This window comes from Sturnira hondurensis, unplaced genomic scaffold (assembly GCF_014824575.4).
Source record: "Sturnira hondurensis isolate 20B ecotype Veracruz unplaced genomic scaffold, ASM1482457v3 Scaffold0005329, whole genome shotgun sequence".
Taxonomy (NCBI): Eukaryota; Metazoa; Chordata; class Mammalia; order Chiroptera; family Phyllostomidae; genus Sturnira; species Sturnira hondurensis.
In genome coordinates this window covers 3955711-3963491 of record NW_028077960.1, presented here as the reverse complement: position 1 = coordinate 3963491, position 7781 = coordinate 3955711, and the positions used below count along the sequence as shown (strand labels likewise).

At 43.9% G+C, this 7781-nt stretch overlaps 1 pseudogene; it reads left to right on the top strand.

Moving 5' to 3' along the window:
• The first annotated feature begins 908 nt into the window (after window positions 1-908).
• LOC118987681 (serine/Arginine-related protein 53-like) lies at window positions 909-7258 on the top strand (annotated as a pseudogene).
• Window positions 7259-7781: the final 523 nt, after the last annotated feature.

Here is a 7781-nt window from a genome sequence, read left to right as displayed (position 1 = left end):
GAGAAAGTAGGCTAGGGCAACTTTCCTAGATTATTCACTGCCCTGAAAATTTTCCTTGCACTACTTTCACAAAATGACTTATGTATACATATAAACATATCCATATATATAAAATCTCCAATTATTTTCTAAGTTGTCTATCCACTGCTCTGTCTCATTTTTAGATGAATCTCCTCTCTCTTCCCTGTCCACCCCTTGCAATTCTCAATTTAAATTCTGATCCCAGCAGGTATTTTTTTCTACACAGAACATTATCTTACAGTGAAGTTTGGTTTGTTAGTTTAAAAAAATTTAGAACACCTTGAGTGTTATAGCACCCCCCACCCCCCAGGATCCACTTGCATCCATGTGCAAATTGAAGTTTCCTCCATCTTTTGGCTTGTTCTCAGATTGGGCCACCAATATTCCCAAGGGCATTTGTGGGTTCTCTGGTTCTCAGGGCTCCTGGAGTTCACTTCTTGTTCTTCCCTCCCTCCCACATAATTGCCAAAATCACAGTCTCACAGCAACAAGTTTCTTGAACTCACCTGCTCAGACTTTGGAGCTTGTTATGATACCTAGTTACCTAGTTTTGTTGTAGATCAGTGGTTCTGCAACTTCAGAGTCAGCATCACCAGACTCGTCTGGAGGGCTTGTTAAAATAGGTTCAGAGGTCTACTGTGGGCCCTGAGATCTGCATTTCCAACAAGTCCCCAGGTAATACAGATACTTCTGGTTTGGAGAACTTGCTTTTAGAAACATTGTTATCAATGTTTGTGAGCTTTTTGTTTTGTTACCCTCATTGTTTTATGTATTTTTATGGAGGAATCTGAGGAGATCAAAAATTATGCTGTTGAGGGAACCAGGAAGGTGATGAGCTTAAACTGGAGAAAGTTTGAAGGGCGCTGGTGGCACCCTAATTTGAAGAAATGTTTCTTGGTTTGCAGTGCCCTCAAGTCAAGGGGAGTTGTGATCTAGAAGGCAGGGAGCCAGAAATAAGATACTGTTCATCTGAGGAAGAAAGCAGAAGCGAGAGAAAGCAAGAAACTCTGTAAATGGCCATTTCCAGGTAGTTCTTCAGATAGTAGAACATATACCCAAAAGAAATGAAATCAAGGTCAAAGTTAAGAACTTGGTCCAGAGATCTTCAACTTCATTCACATTCTTATGATAGAAGACACAGGCAATCAGGCAGTAGCTCTGCTTATGGCTCTAGAATAAAATGAAGTCAAAGTCATTCAAGGTCAAGGGAAAACCTATAGAGTTCAGAGGTCCAGGTCAAAAAGCAGAACAAGAAGGTCTAGGTCAAGACCTCATCCATGTTCCCATAGTGGAAGTAGTTAAAGGTCTAGTCATAGAAGAATCCATAGTCTATCTCAGGATAGAGAACAACATAAAAGCAGAGATAAGGAGAAAAGAGAAAAGGAGAATGATAAAGGCAAACACAAAGAATCAGGCAACACCAAACATGTGCAACCTGGAAACATCAAACCTGAAGTAGAACATGTGCTGCCAGCTGCACAGGTCAAAGCCAGACTACAGCTGCATCTTGAAGCTGCTCTGGAAGCTGATGGAGCATTGAAAGCCAAAGAAAGAAATGAAGAAAAAGCAAAAAGAAGAAAGGAGGAAGATCAAACCACCCAAATAGAACAAGCAAAAAGAGTAAAAAAAATTGAAGCCATTGAAAGTGATTCTTTTTGCCCTGCCTGGTACGGCTCAGTGGGTTGGGCATTGTCCCAGAAACTGAAAGATCACCAGTTGGATTCCCCATCAGGGCACATGCCTGGCTTGCAGGCCAGGTCCTTGGTTGCAGATGTGTTGGGGCCATAGGAGAAGCAGCCCACATTGATATTTCTCTTCCTCTCCTTCTCTCTCCATACCTATCAGAATGGCTGTCATCAATAAATCTGCAAACAAGTGTTGGTGAGGATGGATTTGGAAAGGGGTGGGAATGCAGACTGGTACATCCACTGTGGAAAGCAGTATGGAGATACATTAAAAAATTAAAAATGGATTTACCTTTTGACCCAGCTATTTCACTTCTGGGAATATATCTGAAGGAACGCAAAACACTGATTCAAAAAAACGTAAGCACCCCTATGTTCATTACAGTGTTATCTATGATAGCCAAGATATGGAAACAGATAATATGTCCCTCAGTAGATGAGTGGATAAAACAACTATGGGACATTTACACAATGACATAGTACTCAGCCATAAAAGAAAAGAAAATTTTACCGTTTGCAATGGTGTGGATAGACCTGGAGAACATTTAGCCAAGTGAAATAAGCCAGTCAGAGAAAGACAGATACTGGATGATTTCACTCATATATGGACTCTAATGAATTAACTTATCTAACAAGGAAAATGGGCATGGACTCATAGATGGAGAGCAGGATGACAGCTAGTGGAGGCATTGGGCAGGGGGTGCGATTCTCAATTAACAGAAAGGAAAAAGGACTCATGGACATAGACAAAAGTGTTGATGATGGCTGAAGGGCAGAGGGTGTAAAGGGACTAAAGAGTAATGGAAAAAATACAATAAAGATGAAATAAAAGACAAAGAAAGAAAAAAAAGAAAGTGATTTTTTTGTTCAGCAGACATTCAGATCAAGTACAGAAGTCAGAAAGTAAGTGGAACCTAGCGAAGTGAAGCATGTGACCGCACCATCAGGGCCACGGGGCTTGTTTCTGATCCACCAAGTAATGAGACGCAGCCAGACCCTAGCAGCATCCCTCTGCTGTCAAGTACCAAGATGGCAATTTTCTGGCTCATCTGAGTTTATTTATTGGGAAAGCTGATGCCAAAGAAAAGTGGTTCAAGAGATTAATTATTCTTTGACGAGAAAGGCTAATGGGCAGTTTTGTAGCCATTATTCAAATATAATACATATATTTGAATTAGCAGTAACATTGGAAGTTTACATTTTTTAAATCCAAATTTAATGTTTTACTCTTAAAAACAATTGACCCAATTATATAAAAATGGTAATTCATCTTCATCCGTTTCTCATATGGGCTTACATATTTGTTTATTTGAACTTAAGCATTGTGAATATTAAAACTAGTATGAAATTGAGGGATGAAAATGTCTTACTGTTCAAGCTTATCCTACAAATATCAATCTTAAAATAAATGGCATACAATAGTGTTTCTGAGTACAATTTTGAAAATATCAAGTTATCATTTAAAGACAATCTTGATTAATCATGCATACAAAGGAATCAAACTCTATGCTATAAATATGAGATTTTATCTTCCACATATTAGGAAACCATTTTAAATCTTTTATGTGACCTTGCTGGAAAATTTTAGGCACAATAAAAAGCACTTTTCACAACTAAAAAAAATTATACTTCTGACAGTTTGGAAAACAATTTGACAATTCCTCACAATGTGAAGCCTAGAGTTACTTTATGACTCAGCAATTTTATTCCTGGGTATACATAAGAGAAACTAAAACATAAGTCCACACAAAAACTTGTACACGAATGTTTATAGTAGCATTATTCACAGTAGCCAAAAGACGAGAAAACCCAAGTGCCCAACAACAGATGAACAGATGAACAAAAAGGGGTCTATCCATGCACTGGAATATTATTTAGCCTTACACAGAAGGAAATTCTGGCATATACTACAACATGGATGAACCTTGAAGACATTATGCTAAGTGAAAGCTAGATATTATATGGTTCCATTTATACAACATGTCCAGAACAGGCAAACTAAAGAGACAGGAAGTATATTAGTGTTTGCCTAGGACTAGGGAGTGTGAGTAGAAATGGAGAGTGATCGCTAATGGGTACGGGCTTTCATTTTGGGGTATGAAAGTGTTCTAAGTTGATTGTGGTGATGCAATCACATAGTACAGTATGTGAACCATACTGTTGTTTATCGTAAAAAAGCAACTATGTTGCCACAACTGCAATATTCCCAGAATCTTCTTATTTTTAAAAGTATTATTTATTTTAAAAATGTTGGCACTTCTATTTACTGTAGTGAGTTTCCTGTAAGCTCCTTGCAAACATTCACAACGGGGCAGTCTGTCCAGGAGCCGTGGCTGGAGCTGGTGGTGGCTGAGTGCACCCTGAGGACGGGTTTGTGGCTCCAGAGTGTTGCTTGCAGCATAAGCTGTGGTGATGTGAAGTGGGGTTTGCCATGGTAACACCCAGCAGCTGTCTGGCCTTGGGGCAAAGCTGCTGGGCTCTGGGAGTCCTGCCCTCCCTGCCCTCAGTGCAGCCTGGGCTGCTGCCTCTGCCAGAAAGGGAGCAGACCCCTTCCCCGCTGCCTCTTCTTCTCCACAGCAGACTCCCTCCGGGCCCTTCCCTTGGTTCAAGGGCTGCCAGAGTCACCCTCCCTCTCTCCACACCCCACCCCCTGCCCTGTCAGGACTCATCCTGCTTTCCATCTTGTCAGACAACAAAGACACTGGGGGAATTTATTTGTACCTTCAGCCAGCTAATGAGACAATTCAATGGGAAGCAGCTCCAGCTCGCTGGAGCCCCTCAGACCTCTGACCGCCTCTGCTGCATGCTCATTCCCAGCATTACTCGACATATAAATTCTCCACGGTGAACAGACACCATTCTCCCCTTCCAGGAAACCCATTTTCCCCTTAGCTATTTTATTTAAATCTCTTGTTTTGCTTTTTATGATTACTGTTCAACTGTAATTAATTATTCTTCTATCAGTTTCTCTTTAGTGCACAATGACCGATGCAGCATGAAGTGCCTTCTTCACATGCCGCCAGCTAGACACCTGCTCTGCAGGAAAAGGAAGCTTCTGACATTTTAAAAACACACAGGCAGCTAGACCCTCCCCTCTATGGAATAGGAATGGTGGAGAGAAGGCGGAAGGTTTGCACAAGCAGAACTGAAACGGTTTCAGCCAAGTGAGTGTGGCTTTCAATTTAGCTGGCAGAGCTCTGATTTTTCGCAGACAGGCACTTGCAGGGTTAAAGGAATCCCACAGGAAGCCCAAGAGAAAAGCCAAAATGCATTTTAAAGTCTAGCCCCTATCTTGCGCTCAAATTTGGAACCATTGGCCTCTTTCTGTCTCCAGAGAACCTTTGCTACATTGTGTTCTCTCCAGTTTCTTACAGAATCTTCTCAAAGCCAGCCTCTTTGAAGAGTTCACCAATACCATGGCCAATTCTGTGGTGGTGTATATAGGGCCTACCTCCACCCCCAGATATGTCCATGTTCTAATCCCCAGAACCAACAATTGGGAAAAGCATCTTTGCAGGTGTTACTAAGTTAAGGATCCTGGGATGAGGAGATCATCCTGGGTTATTGGGGGGGGCAGTGAGCGGGGGTAGGGGGCCCCCTATATCAACGACCAGATTTTACTGACAGAGACAGGGAAAAACCATCAATGTGTGAGAGAAACATCATCAGCTGCCTCTTGCACAGCCTGGCCTGGATGCAGGCATGTGCCCCAGTGGGGACTTGAACCAGCAGCATTTTGGTTCACAGGCCAGCGCTCAATCCACTGAGCCACCCCAGTCAGCGCTATATATAACAGCACCTTGTTATACTTTGAGTTTATCTTGTAGGAAAACATTTGAAATTTTATATTTAAATTATTTCTATTTCTATTATTTTAAATAAATTTCTCTCTCAGCCTACGGAGTGTTCATCCTAAATGACGAGCATGCATCTCTGTGTGACTGGCTGTGGTGATGTGCGTGCATGTTTGTATGTGTGTGCATCTCTGTGTGTGTGTGTGTGCGCACACAAAATCCTCCTGCAAACAGAAAGTTTATTTTTCCTTTTCCCATAAATCAAAGTCCACTGGATGAATTTAACTTAAACTACCTCTCCTGACCCAAATAAATAAATAAGTGAAATACCAACAGGATAAAATATGGTCTAAAATGTTATTGCTTATTTTCAAGAAGTGAAAAGGGGAGTTGTGATTGAGTTTACTGCGCAAATCACAGCTCTCACTCTTGGCAACGCCCTAAAATAACACTTTTCCCCTCAGTTCTGCGGCCCAAACACAGCAGCAGCCAGGCCCTGCTTCTCCACCAATGAAAGGTTTTCACCTCTGGCAGGGCGCACCGTAAACTGAGGCCCAGCAGGGAAACAAGAGATGGTATGGAATTCACAAAACCCAGAGAGCCATCTGCATGCATTTGTGGTGATTAATGTATCCTTCTTTTAGGTTGAATGCCAGCCTGCAATTAGAAACAGAAACAGAGCCCTGCTTTTTGCAGAACCCCCAGAGCTCCTGGAGGGGCTGCCCCTAGAAGAAGGCCTGGTAAAATCAGAGAAGAGCTGAAATGCCCATGAACCCAGGGCATGTGCATTCCTTAGTCTTCCTGGCCGCCTCTGCTGGACGCCTTACAACATGGCAGAGCCAACCTCAAGAAAGTAGGGACTTGAGGAAGAAAAAGACAGTGAATTCCTTCTTCAGTTTTTGTGACTATTTTTATTTTTTAAAAAAATTTCAGGAGTCTGCAGGAAATTTTCTAGGTCCCCCTGTCCATCCACCCAGTCCTCTCCTTTCACTGATTTCAGAAACCCACCAGTTGGGCCAGGCCCCTGTGAGGTTCTTCTGTTTCCAGCTGGGGCTGATGCTGGTATCAGCCAGTAAAAGGCCAGTAAATGGCAGAAGAAGACCCTTGTGAACACCAGTTTGCAAAGTGTGTGGGCTATTGGTCCCCCTCACTCCTCTACACTTGCTCCCCACTTTTCCACCCACACAGTATGTGCCGAGCTCTGGGGTTCCAAGAGGAAATGAGGGGCAGACCTCCCGTCTCCATGGGGTTTGTCTCCTAGTTAGGGACACACGCCAAATATATCAATCAATCATTTTAAGTGGTTCTAAGTAACATGAAAACAATGAAACAGGTTAGAGTAACAAAGAGTATCCAGGAGGTGAGCTAAGTGTTACTTAGGTTGACCAGGAAAGGTCTGAGAGAGAACATGGTATTTAGGCTTGGGACCTCCTGGTGATGTGTTAACTCAAGGTAACACAGAGCCAGTCCTGAGGGGTGATGTGCTGAGCATAAAGTGAGAGTGGTCAGGTGTCTGGGTCTGTGGCAAGAAAGGAAAGTCGAAAAAGAAGTCAAGGAGGCATGTTTTCACCCTTCACCCTGCCACCCCTAGGTCCCTCAGCTGTAGACTCTGGTGTTGCTGATATCCTGCAGGTTAGCCATTGCCGAGCTCTGGAGCCAGACCTGCATGCGTTGGTCATTACAGCCACCCGCCCTGGCAGCCAGTGGGTCCTGCAGGCCCCATCGCATGCAGTCCTAGTGGCACGAGCTCAACACTAAACCACCATCCTCTACCCACTCGTCACTGCGGTCCAGTGAGGGAGGTGGTCTTCACCTGGCAGACTTTCCACACAGACAACCATAATCCAGCGTCCTAGGTGCAGTGCAGCGAGGGCCCCACAGGAGGCTGGGTCACTCCTGTTTGTCCTCAGACATCTTCAGCCTTGATGGTCCCAGCGATCGCCTTGGTTGTGCTTGACAATTACTCTTGTTCAGCAAAGGTTAGGCTGCCCTGAGTATAGCACCACATTTGACCTGCTCTGGGAGGCCTGTCACCCCCCCCACCCCACTGCCACCACCCTGGTGCTGCTTTTTATGGGGTGTGCTTATCTGGTCTTCCCCAAGCCCAAGGAAGAAAGCTGGAGAGTCCTCCCTAAGTCAGGAATAGGTCCTGGGCTCTCCGCACCCAGGCCTCCCAGTCTGGCCAGCCACACACTGGGCTGTTGCTCCTGTTTCCTGCCTGGCAACCCATTGCGATTGAAATCTAGCACTAAGCCTAGCCCCCAGGGTGGAACTCAAAGGG